The 21,659-nt window shown below is 37.4% G+C and overlaps 1 long non-coding RNA gene across 3 annotated transcripts in view; it reads left to right on the top strand.

The window, feature by feature from the left end:
• LOC128853697 (uncharacterized) overlaps positions 1–21,270 on the top strand; it is an 80,211-nt gene extending 58,941 nt beyond the window's left edge. The window contains exons 1-4 of one of the 3 annotated variants that reach the window (XR_008452389.1): positions 11,914–12,019; positions 14,631–14,739; positions 15,760–15,883; positions 17,323–21,270. This is a non-coding gene — a long non-coding RNA (uncharacterized LOC128853697). Of the gene's footprint in view, positions 1–11,913; positions 12,020–12,054; positions 12,136–14,630; positions 14,740–15,759; positions 15,884–17,322 lie in introns of those variants that run through there. The other 2 variants (XR_008452390.1, XR_008452388.1) reach the window with 2 other exon arrangements.
• The last annotated feature ends 389 nt before the right edge of the window (positions 21,271–21,659 follow it).

Here is a 21,659-nt window from a genome sequence, read left to right as displayed (position 1 = left end):
TCCATTACTGGATAACAAATCACAATTCCTGCTCAAAAGTTAGAGAGAAGCTAAATGTCACATTCCTTCATGGCAGAATGGCTCTTGGGTGTCTCCCTCTCTCTCTCTCTTTACTTCTCTTCATAGATTGTGTAGGGACCCCAGACAGTTATAATCCTGGAATTAGGTACTCCAAAATGGTTTTTAAATTTAGATAAGATAAAAGTAGGCTGCAATAACTTGGTTTCCCCATTATATTGATGAATTAATGTTATGTAAATATATTGCTGCCGTCTCATTAAGGGTTAGTTAAGTGTGTAAAAGTGAAGATGTGAAGTACTGTTTAAGAGGTTAGGCATTTTTATTGTTATTACCAGGAATATGAATGTTGGAATTTTTGAAATGTAAATATTACAGCTGGATGTTGTAACCCATGTCTTGTAATGTGCATTGTGCACATGATGGTTTTTCATCACTTGGTTGGTAAATACTCCACCTATTACCATGGCTGAGGGCATCATAAACATTAAGTGCTTTGTGTAATGTTAAAACTTGAAATACCGTTGACCTCCAAAAATATTGATGAACAAATGATTGAATTCAGTGATACAACAAAATGTCCCCTGCTACTTAATTCTGTACTAGCAAATGAGATACAATTGAAATTTGATGCTACTTTCAGAATTATTCACTGTGTAGTACTCAGTATGCTTATTTCCAGGGACAAATCCTCTGCAACTTTTCTCAAAAGGAGAAAAGTGACTTTTACTTTTGATAATTAATTTCAAGTCTGATTTTTATCCTACTATTAGCCTAAGTGATATTGCTGTTCAGAGCTTATTATTACTTTTACCATTGGTTATGTACATTTGTAATAGTTGGTTTTATTTATTTATTGTTAATACTGTCTGTGTCATGTCCCATTCATTTCTGTTTGAGAAGGCCTGGGCAAAAATGTACATGACTAGACTTTTAATTTATAGAGGATTTCTGCAGGCTGAAAAACTTTTAGGTGCAAATCAGAATATCTGCAGCATTCTTTAGCTTATTTCTGTCTTGGCAAGTTTGAACAGACCCATGGAAATCAATTCAAAAGGTATTAGAGACATTATTGGTTGTAATTATCATGACACCTGGGTCCAGACTTGTGAAATAATTATTAAAAGCATTGCCAGTGTGCAAATGTTTCATTAATCATTGATTTTATATCGGTAAGTATTTAACAGATTTTGTGACTCTTACTATGAAGCTGAGTGTGTTTCACTTACATGAATATTAAAAATAAGAATGAAGATTTAAAAAAAACTCTTATCATAGAGGCTAATCAGGAGTAAAGAATTAAGGTGAAGAGACCATCATCCCTTTTAGCCTTCTAGGGTTTGAAATCAGAACTGACTTGTTTGGAAAATGTCAGTGTTATATATTGAAATATTCCTGCTAAATAAAATACATTCAACAGGGTTTATAGTGAGAGATTAAGGAATAGACCTTGGAGTCTCCTTTTCTTAATACTGTATGTGTACTTGATTCTTTACTTTTTGCAGCTGTGACCCCGAACACCTGAAACTGGGCACGCACTAGTCCCTATTCCTTCTATTGCCCTTACCATGGGGTTAGAGAAAGACAGTGGCAATGTGAGGTTTTTACCACATTTTCTCCCTTTGTAACACCATGAGACTTTGTTCTGGACACATCTGTACAGGCTTTTGCTCCAGAGTAACCTGCCTTTTTGCACTGAAATTAGAAATGAGTGATTAGAAATATTGCTTTCCAAGTTAAGCATTGAATGCTAAGCAGCGTGAATAATCCCTTCTTCCTCCCTCATATATGATTTTGTTCAATACATTACCACGTATGCTGTGTTTGGCCTAAAACTGATGTGTCCATTGATCTTCAGTGGTAATGAAGACAAACGAACATCCTACAGAGATTAAAATCATTACACTTGTGGAAGATCAAACCTACATATGTCAGGGAACTGAGGTCTTTTAAAACCTGTCTTCTACGCAGTCTTGACATGTAGTGCTACCTGCCTTGAGCAGTGGGTCACAGTCTTTTATTAGTTAACTCCTCTTTACCCTTTTGATAATTTTGACCCATTATATGTCTAGTTAAAACTGGTCTCCTGCAGTTCCTCTAGCAGAGATCAAAAGGTGAATTTTACATCTTATGTGCCTATCGGGATCATCTCCAGCAGCAGCAGTCCTGAAGCCAAACAAGGTGATGTGCGTGTCCCTATAGATACAGTCACAGATTATGCATTCTTGTGGATGGCTAAAGAGATAGAGCATTATGAGGATACTAGCTCATACTCCTGATCATTTGTTGTGCATGCAAGATACAAAATGTCTTTCTTTAACCAGGCCTTCCTTTGTCCAAATCTACCAAAAGGAACGCGAGGCTAGATCTAAGCCCCAGCTGGTTTGATGTCACTAATTTGAGAAAGAGAATCTAACATTTATGTAAAAAATCTTGTGAGTCTCTAAAAATCTCTGGCTAGACAATAGATAAAAGTTATATAGAACAGATTTTGCAGCATTGACCAAAGAAATTTTTCTCTGAAAATTAAATAGGAGTAGTGATATTGCTGCCTTGTAACTATTTTTAATTAAAAGTCTAAATAGAGATTCTAAATTAAAAAGTAAAAAGAAAAAAATGTGCCCAAACTGCCTAAACAAAACCCTTCCTTATTTTGCATCATTTCAGAGGATGACATCCCTAGTTTCTTGACATCCTTTTCAAGTAGTTGCTACTGTTATTATTCCACTTGACTTTGCTCCTTTCCCATTTTTTTTCCTTCAGAGAAGCAATAAGGTGTGGGAGATAAGTAACACAGCTGAAACTGATGATAAGCTGAGTGTCACAAGAGAAAAATGATCCTGCATGTATGAGTTACTTCAGCAGCAAAACACATTAATTGTCAAAATGGAGAATAGGAGAGAGGAAGTGTGAGTCAAAGTGGTAGAAAATATGTGAACCTAAATGACTACACATGTATATCAAACTGGTTAAACTGTATATCTACCATGGGAAGTGACAGATGTCCTTACTCGAAGAGAAGACTTGGTCCTTCCAACCATCTCTGAAGTAATATCCACATGTCTTGGCTAATAAAATTTTTAGCAGCTTATCCATGCTGTCTCTGTGTATGTATATACACAAGTATGCAATATATATGTATTTGGTTGTGGATATGTCTATATATACTGATACACGTATTTGTACGTAGATATACATATATTCAAAAATGCCCCTCAAGAGGGAGACAGTGGTCTAGATCCACCTGTTTTTCTGGATTGTGTTCCAGGAAGTGTTTTCTCCTCACCATGTAATCTGCTACATTTAGAGCTATCATTTCTCGTCTGTGAACCCACTAGCAGCAATAACAAAAGTTCTGTACAGTGTTAATGCCAGTTTTTGATAACTAATGATATCTCTGTTACGAGAAACAAAAGGGTAACACTAGGACGACTCTTCATGCAGGCAGGAGTCTCCTTTCTCCTCTCTTCATTGTGCCGAATTCAGCTCAGCTGCTGAGAGGAAAGGTGCACTTCAAATTATTTGTCCTAAAAGTTTTTTTCTGGTATGCCCTTCTCTATTCCACGTTTGTGTGAGCAGGGCAAATAAAAATAATTCATGGCATTAGAAATAAAGCATGGCTTACTGAAACTAATCAGAAGATAGGGCTAACGATAGAAAGGATTAAATGAGATGATATCTTTATCATATCTTCTTAATAAGTAATCTACAAATCTAAATAGCTCTTCGTTTACTACTATGTACCATGAAAAATGACAGCAGTATCTACAGTGCATAGGCCACTTGCTATAAGTACATTGAAGCAGAGGAAGAAAATCCAGACAGGCTGTTTAACTTATTTAAGATTGTTTGTCTTGAAAAATGAAAACTGAAACATTTTTCTACTTGATAAAAAAAAAAAAAAGAAAAGAAAAGTAAGGAGAATTTAGAAAACTGTCTTATTAAAATAGCTAACGGTTGGTTAACCCCCTAGATTGCAAAATATCCCACATTTTAAAAAATGGAACTGCGTATGAATTGTGATATACGGTATGCAAATAAAAAAAAAAAGAAGGAAAATTATAAATATTAGAGCAACAATTCAATAGGATAGTCAAAGCATTTGACCTAGCCAAAGTGGATTTCCAAATGGATATGGCATTATTTAGAAGTATCAACCTGTAAATGTCAGGATCTCATAGAACACATACTTCCACCAAAACAGAGTTCATTGTGAAGACAAGAATGCCAATTCTGCTTAATAATTCTGTTGAAGAAAGTGACAGAAACCCAGCAATGTACATTTGCAATAGTAGCGGATTGCACCATGAAAAGGAAAAGAAACACCCGTGCCTAAGGAAGATAATTATACTAGACGTTATGTTTGAGTATATCACATAGGCAAATAGTGAAGCAGTGGGAGTAATACAGTTGGAGAACACCTACAAGGAGAGAGTTTTAGCAACAATGATACTGTTTAGTTACAAAACAGAATAAGGAGAAGGAAGATGATGAAGCAAGCTTAAACACCTTGGTTCTGCTGTTCTGGTAATAAATATCTTCCTTGATACATTTTCTGGGAGAAATAATATTAACATCTACAGCTGATGCTGGGACTGCATCAATTACATTCCTCAGAAAAATGATAGAAGTCTACTTCCTGGCACAGCAGAAGTACTGTCTGCTTCCATGAAACTGGCAGGATGTGGACAGCATTTGTTATACACAGTAGGTGAATGAAATGTTAAATGCAAAGAGAATAAAAAACATCAAAAGGTAGATTGTAGCAGCAAACCAATATTGAGACTTGACACTAGAATCCATTGCAAGGCACCGTGTCACGGAGAAAAATCAGGAATTATTTTTTGAAATTACTCACATAGTATCTATGAGGACATTGCAGATTCAAGACTGCTGTGCATACACAAACTGTTCTGCATGTGACAATGTCTTCCAAAGTCTGGAGAGAAGAGGGACACTCTACGAAGCTCATGGTGTGAGCTTCCTCCAATGGAGGAAGGAGCCAATGGAGTAGCACAGCTCAGCCAATCCAGTAGAAAACAGGAAAGTCCAAACATGCACCAATCCTTGGAAAAAAAAAACAAAAGAGAGCCTAGAAACCTGTTGACCTTAGCTCCCACAGAGAAAAATTATTTACTGTTTACAATAAGCCTTAAAAAAAAAGACCAGCAATTTAACTATTTTCAGCAGTCTTTTCTGAAGATGGTGCTTTTTCCCCAAAAAGATGCATGGATACAAATAAAAACATGCAGAAAATTAATACAAATGGTATTTGAATGCACAGAGCATCAAATAATTAAATAACAAAATCTCAAAAGAAATAGTGAGTTGCAGACAGGATTGACAGAGATGTAAATGCAGGCATAGTTAAATTGCAGAAATTTTGCTATAGGATATTATGGTTGCAAATGTTTGGAAGGGTTCATATTCCTGGAAGAAAAAATCCATCAAGGACTACTAAGAACAAAGCTACCATCCACGGCTACCATTGCCAGTGCTGAGGGCAGGGAAGTATTACTGTCTGTTTACGCTGTTCTTATAATATTCTCTAGGTGTCTGCTGTTGCACACTGTTGGAGATGGGAAATAGACCATTGGTCTGGCCCAGTTTGGCCAATTTTATATGTACAGGTGGAGTGTATTTGCACCAATGCAAAAATAATTATTCTTTAATTTTTCTAAAAATACGTTTCCCACTGCCACTGAAAGTGAGAAATTTCATCGCATTTCATTTACATACGTGGTAGAATAGCAAGACCAGTAGCACATTACAAAGTCCTATAAAGCGTTCTGGAGAAGGCAAAGAATGATGAAAAAAAACTTCCAAAAGACCTGCTAAGGTTGTTCTGTCTATTACAAGGGCAGCATTGTTACCTTTATTTTGGGCAGAGACATCTTTAAATAAAAAAGTTGACGGAGTAGTACTGAAGACACAAAAACATGTACTTCCAGAGAAAATCATGGCAACCCACAGTCTGCTTTATTCACTGTCCAAACTATATCCACGATTCAAAGCATAAAAGGAAAAAAAATGTACAAATATTCACAGAGATGTTAATCAAGAAAAATTAGGACAATCAAATAAAAAGATTTACTTCAGCTTTGTAAAGCATCTAGTCCTACCTGTGGAAACCAAACCTTCATTCAAGCACAGACTGAGGAGCAGAAAAGTTAGATAAGTACTACATGTAGTTTTCTCCCATGTACAGTTCCTAAGCACAGCCGCTGTTCTGTATAGACGAAAGAAGGTCAAAGTCATTCTAAGGTAGAATTTACATGTCACTGAACATTTTCGTGGAAAGTTTTGGTATACTAAAATTAAGTTGCAAAAACTAACAGCACGGGAGCTGAACACACAGTAGAATGGGTTGTATGAAACATTGACAGAAAGTGCATACCTGTTCAGCTTAGGCCACAGATCCCCAAGGAACCACAGTCTGCATTCAAGACCACCTCCTGTGGGTGATAACAGCATGTGAGAACTGTTACCCTACAAATCTCCAAACAGCCAAACATGCTGGAGACAAAACACGTTCAAGCCAGAAGGTAGTATAGATTTTAGAGGAAGCTACTGTGTATCTACAAGCATGATGAAAGACATGCTCTAGACATGAGCAAAAATTCAAAACCAAGGAGCGGCAGTGTCACAACAGCTAAAACGGTTGTTCAGGAAGGTTGAAAAGAGTACCTCAAAGCTCCTTCTCACCACAGAGAACGGCCCTGGCAGTGCAGATAAATGGATGAAGTTCTTTGAAAAGAGGCACCCCGAAAGCGTATTTTGTTCTTTCTTTCTCATTTTTTTAATTTTTTTTTTGGTAAGTGTCCCACAAATCTAAAGAGAGGCACTAATGGCACAGACTTATGTGCTGCAAAGATGTACCTGACACACATACATTTGGTATTGCCTTCATCCTCAATAGAAGCACCCAGGGTCTGGAAAAGATGATCCCACAAAGACAGAACAGTTGGCTCAGGCTCAACTGAGTAAGTCTGTTTAGCTAAAAGTTGAGAATGTTTCGAATTATCTGGGAACCATTAGGTTCGAGTTATCCGGGAACCACCAGACCACAAGACAGCATTAAATGTTCCTGATTTTGAATCAGCGAGATGGTTACCCCACAATGAAGTCTTTTCATTCTCCTTTGAGGAAATTTAATATCTGTCCTCTGCTCAAAAACTATCTTGTCTTGAATATTACAAGGCTTGTTTTTATAGGACTAAATGAGAATTCCAAGAAAGATGGAAACAGTATACTCTACAGCAGCACATCTTGGACAGAAAAACACATGTGCAAACATATCTCCCCTTTTTGCCCAGTTGTATCAGCATTTGGGGATCAGATTCTATGACACTTTTCTCAAGAGGTGTCTGTGAATTCCTCCATCATCCAAAGGTGTGGTAGCTTGGTACCTTCTCATTCCCTTCCCTCCCCAATTCAGCCTGCTTAAGAAGTAACAAGGAAGCCAGAATCTTGGCCTTGCTCTCTGTAGTCCAAAACTGAGGGTTATTATGTACAGCACAGTGCAAATATGTATATATATATATAAAAAAAAAAGATTCTAAATATTACATAAGTTAAAATTTTAAAGGTTTACCGATGTAAATGCAGAACTGCAGAGATCATGTTTTAGAGAGGTAACAGTCTCACAGAGTTGAAGTAAGGAATTGAGGTCCAAAAGTTTCATCATAGAGAGGAAACAAAATGGAAAGGATTGAATATCTCCAGCACTGACTTTGAACTAAACATTAATGGCTATATATTTTCAGATGAACTGTTCATATTTCACACTGCATCATATTGTGTGATTCTTGAAGAGTTAATAACAGATAATGACTTGGAAGTAATTTATTCCACAAAATCTTCTACATATATCAATTCAAGCTGCCATATCAAATTCATACTATTTACAGTGTAACAATCTATCTTTAAAAGTCTGTGAAGATAAAAAAGCCCTTCACGTTTAAAAACCCACATAAGATTCAGAAGATTGTTAGTGCTTAGTAAGGTTATGAGTAAAGTTAATTGAGAAATTAAAACATTGACAGCCGGGGGAAAAAAAATATGAAAAAAAAAGAAAATATAAAGACACTTCAGCCATTCTTTGGCTGCCTTTAGTTAGAATATCATGGTGCTTCTTAGAGTGCTCCATTAGTTTCATCATCGGAGTGAACTGTATGGAAGGCAGAATAAATCTTCAGTGACAAACACCTAACAAGCTTCTGGAGCCAAAGAGCTGTGCCTGCCAGGGAACTAGAACAGAAGAAAAGAAAAAAAGAAAGGGGGGGGCGGGGGGAGGAGGGGAGGAGAAGGAGAGAAATTACAAGCAGGGAGCAGGGTTACTCACGCTGTAAAGGGAAGAGAACGTGAGACTGGAAAACGGAAGTGAGTGGCAGCGTGCCAAGGTAACAGCTATGCCATCTGCAGCAGGGTCAGGAGTCAGAGCCATCCTCGAAAGTAAGCCCCATGGAAGAGATCTAAACAGAACCAAGGAGGGCACTGTCTCTGCTTCATGAGGATATCCAATATGCTGCTGATAGTCTTCCTGCCAGGGCTCTGTGCAGGCACAGCGTGAGATGGGAAAGATGCTCCACGATAGAGGAGCTGCCCCTGCCCCCTCTCACAGGGCACTGAACACCCACCGTGCAGAGTGTTGCTGACAGGTCCTCAGGATGGACCGAGGGTTACTGCCATCCTGGAGCACCCTCTGCTTTGGGATAAACCCATTTCAGTGCCGGTCTGAAAATGGGACAAAATGGCATCAGCATATGAAGGAGCCTGCTGGCAAGCACAGGGCAGCAGCAGAAGCAATGCGACTGCAAAAGGCTTTGCCTGGATGGCAAGAGAGGGCTGGGACATCAGGGAACACTCTGCTTTGGTGGCAGCGGCAGGGCAGGTGTGTCACACATGGATATTGGGCTTCTCCGTTCCTGGGTGTAGCAGAGTTAGATCTGAGGATTCTGATTCTGAATTATTAGTAGGTTTTACTTGAACTGGGTTTTCTTTCTTCCCATCCCATCTCCCTCCAAAAAAAATTAGAAAAAGGCACAGCATCAAGCAAATAGTGGTCTCTGGTATGTGATTTGAGCCAAATGACAGGGACAGCAAGTACAGTCTAGTCTCACCAGCACTTTAGTTTGTCGTGCCTGGAAGCCAGTCCTTTGGAAATATTTTACCTTCTTTTATTTTTTAACTTTTTTTGTTTTGACCCCTCCCCTCCTTTTTTTTTCTCCAGTTCTTTAAGTGCATAAATATTCCGTCTTGTTCTAATACAGTGTTATAGGAGGTATACAAGGAGGGACCTCAAAATGTTTCTGTTCTAATAATCTTCTTCCAAAGAGAAAGAACAGGGCAAACGGCTAGCAAGAAATTTATTGTCTAGTGTGCAGCGCGTAATTACCATAACTTACAAAAAAAAAATCCACATGTTGGTGTGTTTGATTTAATGCCATCAGAAGTGTAAGGTTACATGAAATAAATGGATAATTGGGTTAATTTAATAGTAGGTTAAATCTTTCTTTTATTTTGTGCTAAAGGAACATTAAAATGGTGCAGTTTTCAAGTGGTCTTGGAAAAGTAAAGCAGAGTTTTGTGATAAAAAAATATATAGCATTCCTACTGCTAGGTTTATGGTAGGAGTTACTGGCATTCTTCCAGTTCACCACATGAAAATCTAAGCTGCCTGTATAAGCACAGAATTTTGTGATGGGTCTTAAGGTTTTGGTTGGCACATTGCCAAAGATGTTATGTATTTAGCTGGGAAAATTGCCTAGAAGTTAATTGAGAGGAAAACACTAATATACATCTTCCACCACCTTAAAAAATTCTATGGATATGCATACGTTGCTGATCCTTGATAAGAGACGAGTGTTTGCAGTAAAGAACTAGTTTTAAATTGGTCCAAAAATTGGCTAGGTTTTTTTGAATCCTATCAATTCACTACATTTACAAATAATATTATTGTTTCCATTCTCTTTTTAATCTTTCAGCCTGAACCTTACTTAGTTGGGCCAGCAGCAGGCCACATTGAGACCACAGTCATCTTTGGAGCGGGCAGAGCTGGGATATAACAGCTTTGTGCCACCTCCAAGTATCAGGGGACAGTAATTCTCCCTTTTTACCCCTCAAATTCTTCTGCTGGTGACAGCCCTAAAGCTTATAGTGTGGCTGCTTGGCTTACTACCACCACCATCCAGCAAATCCTGGAAGCTCGGATTACAGAGTGGGCCTTGACACTTAACAACCTAAGAGAAGTGGATGATTTCTTTTTCCTACTATGCAACTGGCTACACTGCACACTGTCACCTAGCAGAGCATCTCAGGATGTGCCTTGAAAAACCCCATTGCATTGAGACCTCAGCTATTTGTTGGTTTTTCATATTGCTAGAAAAAATTAGGTTTTTTTCATCTTAGTAAATGAAACAACATCTTTAAACTGTACTGAACCAGTCTGGTTAATGATCACATCTGTAAGTAGGCTCCACATCAGACAACAGGCTACCTTTTGGAGTAAGGAGGCTGTGAGGCTGAGAGGCGCAGGAAAACAAAATTAGGAACTATGCTGAAAGCAAATGAGGAAAATGCTTTCTTCCAATTGTGACCAGCTGTCTTCTTTTGTACACCCAACTGGATGTTCCTGATGCACTGGGCTAGAAGAAACATGAGCAAAGTAGAAACAATGACATTTCGCTACTGTATAAATTCAATCTCCCTTCACTTAATCCTGTTCTTATTGGGGCCTTGTGCTGAAAGCTGATAATTTTGATGGCCCCTGAATAAAGGCAGTAGCTTGAATTCCTGCCACCAGCCCCCTTATAATGAATAGGGCTAATGAATGCTAGTAAGTGGTAGGAATCTGTGACCAGCTGCATCAAGGCAGGTAATACAGCTCAGATTTAATTGGGAGCAGGTATTGGAAGGCTGTATTACTTTAATTGGTGAGGGGGGTTTCTAAATGGAAAGGACAAAGTATAATGGACAAATTGTGCTGTACAATAGCACTTAAGCCGGGATTGTATGCATTCGTTAATCTGTTGAGGAATGAGGCAATTCTAAACAATTTTCTCAGTGAAACCAACTCCAGAAAGCTTGTCCCTTTTGTTCTCCCTTGGGAAAATGCAAGATTGAAACAGAAAATACCTTTACCGAGGCAATCATTTGCCACGTGTGGAAAGCGGATACAGCTGTAAACTATGAAAGAAGGATCTTTGTAGTACAATAAAGGATGGAAAAAGAGATAAAGCTAGGGATAAGAGTGGTCCTGTCACTGCATCCGAAGGAGGAATAAAGTGATGACATTTACAGTGACAGATGAGACTGTAAAGAGAACTCAGGACAATTTAGAGAGAGAAATTTGATATTTAAAAGAAAGGGCTCCGATAATTAAAAGTAGCATTACATTAAACTGTTACGCATGTCATTAGTGACAGAAGGGAACTGGTGCCTTTTGAAAAGTTAATGATTCGCACAGACCTGCTCTTGAAACTTTGTATGTAGTAAAGTTCACTTGAACACAGCATACTGTATGCAACACAGCATAAATTTTCTCTGTGTTTCATAGTGGGAAATAAGAAAGTTATATGATAATATGGAAGGTGTACTGTAAATACCATATGCCAATGTGTGCACAGCGTGGGTGTGTATGTGTAGAATCGTTGTATGCTGGAGGTCCAAGGTAGAGTTGAAAACCCAGAATATATAAATATTGTCAAAAATGCTCATTCTGTGGAATCCTTGGAAAAGGCAGGGTGTCTTTTTCTCAAGGCACAGGTTCACACGTTTTATTTTTGCCTTGTTTGTGTTTAGCTAGATCTGTTCAACCCAGTGTGCCTATGGCAACAGAAGACAGATTAAAGAGTAACCTCTGAAGGTAGAGTGTATCTAAAATGAAACAACACAGCACACGCAGCCAATTTATGCAACTGCTGCAGCTGCAATGGGTTAAGAGAGCATTTGTAACCGAGTTCTTCTAGCAGGGCTTTTGCCTCTGTATACTTCGTTACAGGTAGGAAAATGAGAAGGATTGTATGTCCTTCAGAGTTCACGTAGACCGGGCAGTGGGAGGAGAAAAACAAAACGAAGCTGAAGTAAGTGTTGAATGGGCTTTCCCAGGATCCCCAGGTGGGTTTCATGTATTGCTTAATGCTGAAAATGAGACAGATTCAGCTTTCTGTACTGGTTGTAAAGGCTGAATTAGCTTACACTTACTATTGTTTGCAACTAAAAGTCAATACACAAAGCTGCAGCTTACTTCAGAAATTCTTTGTCAGTAAGAACCATTTTGTGTTCTTCAATATTTTTTCATTTTTACAGGTAAGGATAGAATTTGGTCTCAAGCTCACAAAATATTTATATATATGCATAAGGTATATTCTAAATTAAAACTGACAGGCAAGAGTAACATTATTAAATTCTAAAAAGAGCATGAAATTAATACTTATCCATTCGTGTGAAGAAGGATAAAAATATTTTTGCAGAAATCTGTAGTTAGCACTGTGTGAACTGTAGCAAAGTTTGCCTGAAAGTAGGTGAGGTACACAGCAAAATAATCCATGACAAGAAAACAAAATGACGCACAGGACTACCTCTGTGATGAGCTATGATTTCCTTAGCTCTTTAAATAAGATGTTTGAACAGTGACAGCCCCAGAAGAATGCAGCTGGAAAGTAACTTAGATTTAAAAATAAAACATTATTTATAGGATCTGAGCAGACTCCTTTGAAATCCTAAAAAGATCAGTCACTAAAAGCATCCTAAGATCAATTTTATGCAATAATCATGTTTATTCGATATGGAGAAAATAAAGCAGCTTAATGTCACCTTGTCTCCTGTCACATAACATGTGTTATCCCTGTAGAGCATCTCTACCCCTAATCATATGACATTAAAAAGCATTCAGGGAAACTTACCTCACAAAGGAAAAAGGAGTTTCTTTCAAAAACACCTGTGTTCCTGATCTTTACAAATAAGCAACAGCCAGAAAGTGCAATGACTTTAGCAGGATGCTTGAATGTTTTTAAGGAAGTTTGGATAACAAATGCTATGTAACAACTGATTCTCCTCACTCTCTAAGGCTCAGATAAAAATCTAAGCACAAATTAAAAAAAAAAAAAACAACCAACCTTTTTCTCTTTAGCCTGAAAAGAAATAGCAAAATTTCATTAAAATTTGGATAGCTTGCTTTCTCCGTCTGTGCATGAGTATATACATTCTTGTACGTGTTTGGGAAAAAAAAAATCTTTTGAGATGTGATGACCTCTGAAGTTAGTTTTGAAAATAGTAGCCCTGTCACAAAGCCTCATTATCTATATGTGCCTGCTACTGCCATTAACTTCTTATTCTTCAGACTAGATCCTTGCACTCTCTACGTGACTTAAAGGAACCTTAAGGAAAACAAAAACCAGCAGTTAATTTACAAATTGAGAAAGGTCAGAGATCAGTATGCCTTGGCACTGAAAATTAGAAGATGAGCATGTGTCATGCCATACAGTTTCCTGGTTAATGTCCACGAACCATGACTTTGAAAAGCCAATTCTATGGTCATCAAAGTTAAGAGTTCTCCCTGGCACCCAGCCTTCACAGTAAAGCCAGAGAGCAGAGCTGCATGGCCTCTCTGACCTGCAACAAAGCCACTACACTGCTTCAGAGTCTTTAACAAGCTGCTTTGTGGTATTAATAGATGGTTATTACTAATTTGTCTTAGGTAAGGTTGAAAGAGAGAACCAGTACTGAATGGTTGCATGTTCTCTCACAAGATCCTGAAACAGATGTTGCCACACTGCTCTGTGGCCCATGAACAACAACAGTGTTCTGTTCCTGGAACACCCATGGTTTCCTGTGCAAGTTGGTGTACAGGGTTGCTTATTTATGCTTGTGTATAGAAGAAAAAATCTGTTAATTCATAAATTAAGCATATTGATTATCTTCCTGAAATGCTATTCTTCATGAAGATTATTGCATTGCCTGAGGGATTTGGTGTAGGTGAGCCTGAGAGGACAAACTGCCAATGGTAGCAACACTTGGCCTTTGTGTTGGTAGAACTTAAGGACATAGTCCACTGCATATGCAACTTAACACTTTTGTATTATTACACCACTGGTTTTTTTTGACAGCTACTCTTTACATGTCAGACTATCATCTGCCCCTTCCACTAGTCAGTGTGATTAAACAACTGAGTAACTTCTGAGTGCTTATTTAGCTGCATCTGGGGCAGTAGCCTCCATGCAATTAGTATCATCTCTGGGTTGCACAAGGAAAAAGCCATGGGAAAAAGGCAATCTGTGACCTAACCAGGTTGACAACATCTCTGCTGAGTGACCCAGCACACCGAGAGCAGTGGAATGCCTGAGCTGATTCCTGGCATGACTCCTAGAGCCAGGGGTCTCAGTGGTCTCCGCAAGGAAACACTGTACTGCGCTACCCCAGAGTAGGAGTGTTTTCTAATGGCTCAGTTTGCCTCAAATGACTTTTTCATATAAAGAAACAAAAGCAAGCTTCATGTGGTAGAAGTTGGAGGAAAGAGGATAAATAAAATCTGAAAAGCAAATCAAAAAGGAATCTATTTAATGTCAATCAGTCACTGGAATTTAAATCCATGTTTTTTCTCATTGCTACAGATCTTTTGAGATTTCGCTGTATTCATTTTGCAAGAGGAAATTCTTAAGATGGATAGATACTGTTTCTGCCTCTATATATGCAAGATTAAAACAAAGAGGAGGTCATGAGGTAATGTACCTTAGTTTATTCCTGTCTCTCCTTATTTTCTTGTAAGTGGTGGAGGTAGATTTCCTAGTTTATTCTGATTACTTCTCTTGTGATTTCATACTTCCTAAATAAAATAAAGTACATTCAGCTTCCTAAGGTAGTTTTGGAGAAAAGACAGAGGATATCTTTGCTACTATAGAAGTTAATTTTCTCTGTATATGCAAAAACCTTGAGACCATTCAACTAGATCCAGCGTTAAGTATGTAAACTCTTCAGGAAATGTTGTATTTTGTTCAACTGAAGAATGGAAAAATGCAAAGGAGAATTCTTTGGGAAGTACTCTTCTTGTCAACATAGACGATGAAAAAAATTAAATTGGAGTTAAATAACTGGATTTAAAAAAGGTTATATTTTACTTCAGCTCCAACAAACATAAAATTAAAGAAAACTGGGGAGGTAAAAGAAGTTGTATGTAAAGTACTTGGAGTTCTTCACGATCCAGTCAAAATGTCTGCACTGACAGATTTTTGCTCTGCTTCAGTGTCATTACAGGAATTCAGAACTGTGGTTTCATACCTGATAGACCTATCGGACTCCCACTCACTGTGCTTGAGCTGTAAAAATATGCAGCAATGGATGTAGAAAAGAGGATCAAATATTCCTGAGTGTGCCTGTGCAGTGTACTTTACCGTTTATGGTGGGGGAAGGCTCGGTTTACATGAATGAAAGCATATGGGCAGTTTGGCAAACTTACTGGGAACCATTTACTTGTCAACACTACAAGGAGTGTTCTTAACAATTGATTTTCTTAATAGATTTCTAGGGCTTCCTTTTTTAATTTTAGTGTTTATCTTATAATTTTATCTTCTACTTCAGCTTAAAAATAACTCTACAGTGCAAAAGTACAGCTGGGAACACTGATAACAATAGAAAAATATTAAAATCCCTAAGCATTTTAGATGTGGTTTAGATTTGGAATGATGTTCCCTTTTCAGTTATTGCTATAACTGACTTCAGTCTCTCTCTTTTCTCATTCATTAGCTTCACTCCCAGAAGTAGAGGCATTCCAAGCATAATACTCTACAAGGAAACAGTGTAGATTTATCCCGCACACTTGTATTTATGACCTGAGAAATGGAAAGTTGAAAACTACTTGAGAATCATAGTAAGTAATAGATTTTTTGAAACCTTTGGAGTTAAAATATTGTATGGGTATTTTGATTATGCAACCTGTCTTTGAATAAGCAGTTATTGCCATGTTAATGTTAATAAATAAAGGAAATGTTGTCCATTGTGCTACTAATGATGCTGTAGGCAGCATTTTATTTAAACCACTCTGAGAGTTTTTTTCTGATCTGAGTTGGTCTAAATTCCCTCCCTTTCTAGAGGGAAATTATTATTCCGATTTTAGTATCAATTTCTCTTTACAACAGGAGAGAGCTGTATAACTTTTTTATATATCAGTTCCTGCTTGAACTTTCTCAATCTAACCACTGTTGCTATTTTGTCTCTAGAAAAAAATTTTTTTGCCCACCACTTATAATACTTTTTGAAGCTGACAGATTAATGCTTGAACGAGAGAGGGAAAAAAGAAAAAAAGAAAGAAAGGAAGAAAGAAAAAAGACATGTAATAGTCAGCCATCTCTAGTTTTCAAACAAGTGTTTTGTGAAATGAGTAACATGTAACACAGTATCTGACATCCCGAGCATGGATTCTCATTTTTGTAAATTCAACACTTTCACTGTTTTGTTGGGTTTTTTTTTCTTGCTCCTTCTTCCAGTGTCTTGTAGTTTGGGGAAAAAAAAAAATGTTATTTCTTTTCTTGGACCTTTATTAGTAGCAGTTAATTATTCTTATTCACTTAGGTGGACAGAAAAGACCAGTATTAAAATGTGTAATAAGAGGTTACTTAAATTTACTAGACTGCTGTTTGCACTCTACTCAGGAATTCTGGAAACATGGTTCATCGGAAGTATTCAGCAATAACAAACATGCTTCTTCAAGCAAAGTTTTGAATCAGCAAGGATCTTGCATCAGGACACTCCAGGCTTTTATGTAGCCAGCAGGAATTTGTATCATTGGGGATACTCACCTCTCAGTGCTGAATCACATCAGAAAAGGGTGTCTACTTGGAGTGGGAAAGAAGGTCATGATTGCTGTATCAATTTTTTTCCTTTTTCGGTTTTTGGTTCTCTTTCTCTCTTCAGAGTCCATTTAGACATACCTTAAATGAGAAAGTTTTTCTGTTCAGAATCTTGCATGCTAGCTGAGCACATACAGCCGGTTGTATCGGAGCTTGCATTGCAGTTAGTGACCAGCTGCTGCTGATATAGCACTAAACATCAGCATGTTTCAAGTAGTGCTCAATACTTAATGTTTCACTCTGATGGAAAGCAGAATGCTGTATACTCCACCGCAGTATGGTTACATATTTATCTTCCACATTTTTTAAGGCAAAACTTATTGATGTGTTTCTCCGATGGTCTTATAATCCAAATATCATGTTTGCTGTCAACAAGTTATCTGATTCAAAAACCTTTTAATTTTTTAAAATAAATTTCTCTCTCTGTCTCTCTCTCTCTCTCTTTTTTTTTTTTTTTAAGACGAAGGCGAGGAGCAGCAACCTTCACATCTTAAAATCATTTATGCCTCTAGGGGACCAGCCATTATCCTGCAGTAGGTATTTCAAGTTGGCAAATCAATGGAGAAGATCAGGGATGAAGATGAAAGACCCAGCTAGCCATGACCTTTGCCACTTCTGTTTTTTTTAAGTGTCCTTCAGTGTTGATCATGCAAAGAGTTGCGCTTAGGCTTATTTTACCACCAGCCAAGATGGAGAGAACTCATCCTTCTTTTGAACTTATCCTTCTTTTCTCCAAAGGCTTTTTGAAGCAGCCTCAGGTTTAGGGTTAATATTTTGTCTTTCTCTTGCTTAAGACTTTATTCTTTGCCTGAAGAATTTGTGATAATATTCCTTTTTCCTTGTGTTGTAATGACCATCATGTAATGACAATAATGATATACACGACCTGGTCTTACAGCCCTAGAACTAGGAAACTGAGTGCAGGTATGTCCTCATAAAGCTTTTTTTTTCTGAAACAGGACTAAGCATAACAAATGAATAATTTACTTTGGGGATTGGTGGAGATGGTTACTTTAACACAGGGACATATTTTGCTTTATAACAAACCATGGAGTGTGAAAGCATGTCAGTGATTGAGAAAGACTTCTTCATAAGGAAGTCAGCTACAGTATTCTCTCCATTGCTCTGCAAAGTATAAAAGGTACAATTTATTTCATAATGAATTGAGGCTATCTGCTATTTTAATTTTTTTTTTTTTTGGGTCAACCTTGTTGCAGTTGTCTATGTATAACAGCAACTCAGCAGCATTTTGAGTGAGAAACGGCAACAAACAACTAAATTGTAATCTGTTTTTAAAATAGATTACTATACATTATCCTTATTGTGACATTCTGAAAAAGATGTTTTAATGAGGGTGAAGAAGATCCCAAAATAAGGTTTTATTAAAAGTTCAAGAAATACAAAATTACTGCCTCAAATCTGTTGTAGACAGAGATATATTAGCACCTCATGTGAAACTCCTCAAATTTGCCTGATTTTAAAAAGTATCCCAACACTTCTTTGAAAACATAAAGCCTTTCAAAATGTTTCCTGTAAACCATCAGATAATACATACTCTAATTGCCTCCACATGTCTGAAGTTGTAGATTGGAGAGGTTGTAGGGATTTAGATTATTATAGTCACCAAAATACAGTGAGTCTTCTTTTGACTTTTGAAAGTGACCTGAATAGAGAGGTATCCATGCTTTCCAACCTTTCTGCTCACATTGTGCTTGAAGATGGAATTCCCTTTTCAAAGATTATTGTTTCCAAAATTAATTCCATGGAAGAAGGAGGCATTTTCCCACAACTAGTCCATTCCCTCTAGACGTGCTTTCTCAGCAGTGGCCAACACCTAATAGTGCAGTATTTAGACATATTCTTGATCCTGTGATTTTTAGCATATGATTTAACATAACTGGTGGAACAACAAGTCTCCAAATTGTGTTGTTCACAGTTTTAAATTAATCCTTAGACTAAAGCTCAAATGAGGTTTTAACAATCTCTTAGATTCCAGATTCTTAATGGTCTGTGAAGATCTTAATTTATGGGACCTCCACTACCCTGTACCTTGCTCCTCAAAAGATGTAACCTGTTCTCTCTCTATTTGTACCAAAGCTTTAACGGGGCTCACCACTTCTTAGTACAAAAGAATGGAAGGAACATGGGAGGAAGACTACCGAAGACTTGTGAGTCTCCCATTTAGGCATGTTTTCTGTTTGTCACTGAAATGCTTTTTCTCTATTCTTTGAAGGTGAGCAGAAAGGATTTTGTCTGTAAGCCAAACTCTATATCCCATATTTCTGCACTGAAGATATTCCATCTGTGTGGTAGGAGCTGAAGAAGTTAAAGTCTGAAGCGAAGAAATAGCCATTAATAATTAAGAAATGTTAATGAGGGTTAGATTTACCTCAGACCTAATCATCTTGGAAAATTACCTTTTAGGAACTGCTTTCATTTTGGAGATAACCATGGTACCTTATTTATTCCCAAGTATGATGAACACTACCTGTCAGTCTATGCCATCACAGTTATTTGCTTCAGGAGATGCCTGAGTAACATATAAGTGGCCTTTCATTGATATATCCGTATCCTAACCATGCTTGATCTAGTGTCAGCACATGAGGACTGTTTATAGACTTTGAAATGTGCTCACACTATTACCAAGACAGCTTAGGGCTTTTTAACTGAAGGTCCTGATATGTGAGTCAATCCCTTATTGTTGGTAATACTGGAAGACAACATTTGACAAATACTGTAAAAATATATCAAAGCAAATTTGTGCCTCTTCTGGGTATTCAAAAGGCCATTTCCTTACATTTCTTTCTATTTCTTCATGTACTTCCCAACAGAGGTCTGTGTAACTATTTGTATTCATATTTCTGTATTTTTTTTTTTTTTTGGTTAATCCAGGGGTTAAGTGCTTTATTGATTCAACTTGGTAACCTTTGGGTCTTAGTGGAATTCCTTGAAAAAACACACAAACAACCCAAATTCTCATGTTTCAGCACTGTGAGTAGCAACTCTTTAGTCTTATTGCTACAGAAGACCTCATGATGCAAGTATCTCATCACTTCTGAAGTGTAGTTACAACACTGGAGAATGTGGAGGCAGTGTTGTCCCATCAAAGAATGAAGCTGCTAGATCATGGGTTCATTAGAAAATAGTCCTCACTGCTACTTCCACACCTTTGTTCCTTCACATATGAGACTGAAATAGGTACTATTTGTTTTGCTGTTTGTTTACTTCTCCAGTGTTTCTTTTGCTAGTGCTCAGTGCACATAATCTTTAATGGTAGGAAGTTTGCAGATTTGTTTTGGGGCTTGCTGTTAATTCCCATGAGCCAAAAGCCTTCTACTAATGTACCACAAACTTCATTTTCATCTGTCAGAAGAGGTTTCAAAATCTAGGGGCAGAAACAATTACATTAATAAAGCGTATTTACCTTTTAGACCTAAGTACTTTATGATCTGGGAATAGTCGGATTTTGTCACTGAGGCTGAATTGTTGAGCACGGCATTATTACTAGTTAGGAAGTATTATAAAATTGATCTGGAAAAAGTAGTTTGCATTATCAGTTGCTTCTCTGTCAAACTTCTATCTCTGTACATCAAGAAATGTAGCCCTTAGAAAATAAATATACAAAACAAATGTCTGTTGTACAGCAAGATGTTCTTTAATTTATTCCTTTTGTTTAAAAGTGACGTCTGTTTAGCACATTGGTTTAGATATGATTTAAAGTAGTTGACATGACAGATTGAAAACTTAAAATGTAGCATGAATAATACACAGTAAATTTCTGTTGGGATGTTTTTATTCACTAGGGAGCCCTGAATAAGTTAGCAGCACTTGCAGCCACAACTTGTATACAGGGGAATAATTTCTATTTATTCCATTCTTCCATGGAGTTAATTGATGGGTCCATGTGTGTGTGTGTATATATATACATACATGTATGTATGTGTATCTGTGCTTGTGTGTATACATACATATGTATGTATGTGTATATGCATATAGTCAGCTGACTGAGAGTCACACAACTACACACAATCCACGCAGTTTATTAACAGCATATCATCTCTAAATGGACCTCACTGCAATTTGAGATGTGCCCTGCTAGGAGCTAATGAGCAAACTGCCTAATATTGGCAATTAATCAGATATAAAAGCATCTAGGATCAGGACCCATTGCCAGGCATAGAAAACTCATACAGACTTCAATGAAACATGATATGTGAACAAATTTGTCTATCAGTCCTATGAACAAATTCCCACAAAAACACTTAATTATCTACAGTACAGAAGCAATGCATCCATCTCAGAATTGGTTGGTAGCTTTTTGGTGTTCATGAGCCGTTTCCTGTACCTAAGAAATTGAAGTATTATTGTACTTTCTTGCCAGAGTCCCTGTTTTAATTGGTCTTGTATACTTGAGCTAATACCTGTGCATTGACTAGAGTAACCGAGTAATGGTTCCACAATAAAAAGTTATCCTTATCGGCTGAACACTTTTCTTCTGTTGGAGGGGTAGGATTTGTTTTCAAACTAATAAAAATAATACAAGAAGTCCAAAAAACAGTGCAATAAAAGGGTCAACCTTGCATCTATAGCAAAATAATTAAAAATATTGTTGCTAATATGCAAAACATGTATTTCATCTACCAGCAGTCTTGGCTGACTGGGGAAGTTCATCTTGACTGGAGATTGGCAAACATGACACTCATTTATAAGAACGGTTGGAGGGACGATCCAGGGAACTACAGGCCTGTCAGTCTGACCTCAGTGCCGGGAAGGTCACAGAACAGGTCATCTTGAGTG

Source organism: Cuculus canorus, chromosome 1 (assembly GCF_017976375.1).
Source record: "Cuculus canorus isolate bCucCan1 chromosome 1, bCucCan1.pri, whole genome shotgun sequence".
Classification (NCBI taxonomy): domain Eukaryota; kingdom Metazoa; phylum Chordata; class Aves; order Cuculiformes; family Cuculidae; genus Cuculus; species Cuculus canorus.
Note: the sequence above shows the minus strand (reverse complement) of the source record. Positions and strands in the feature narration are given on the sequence as shown.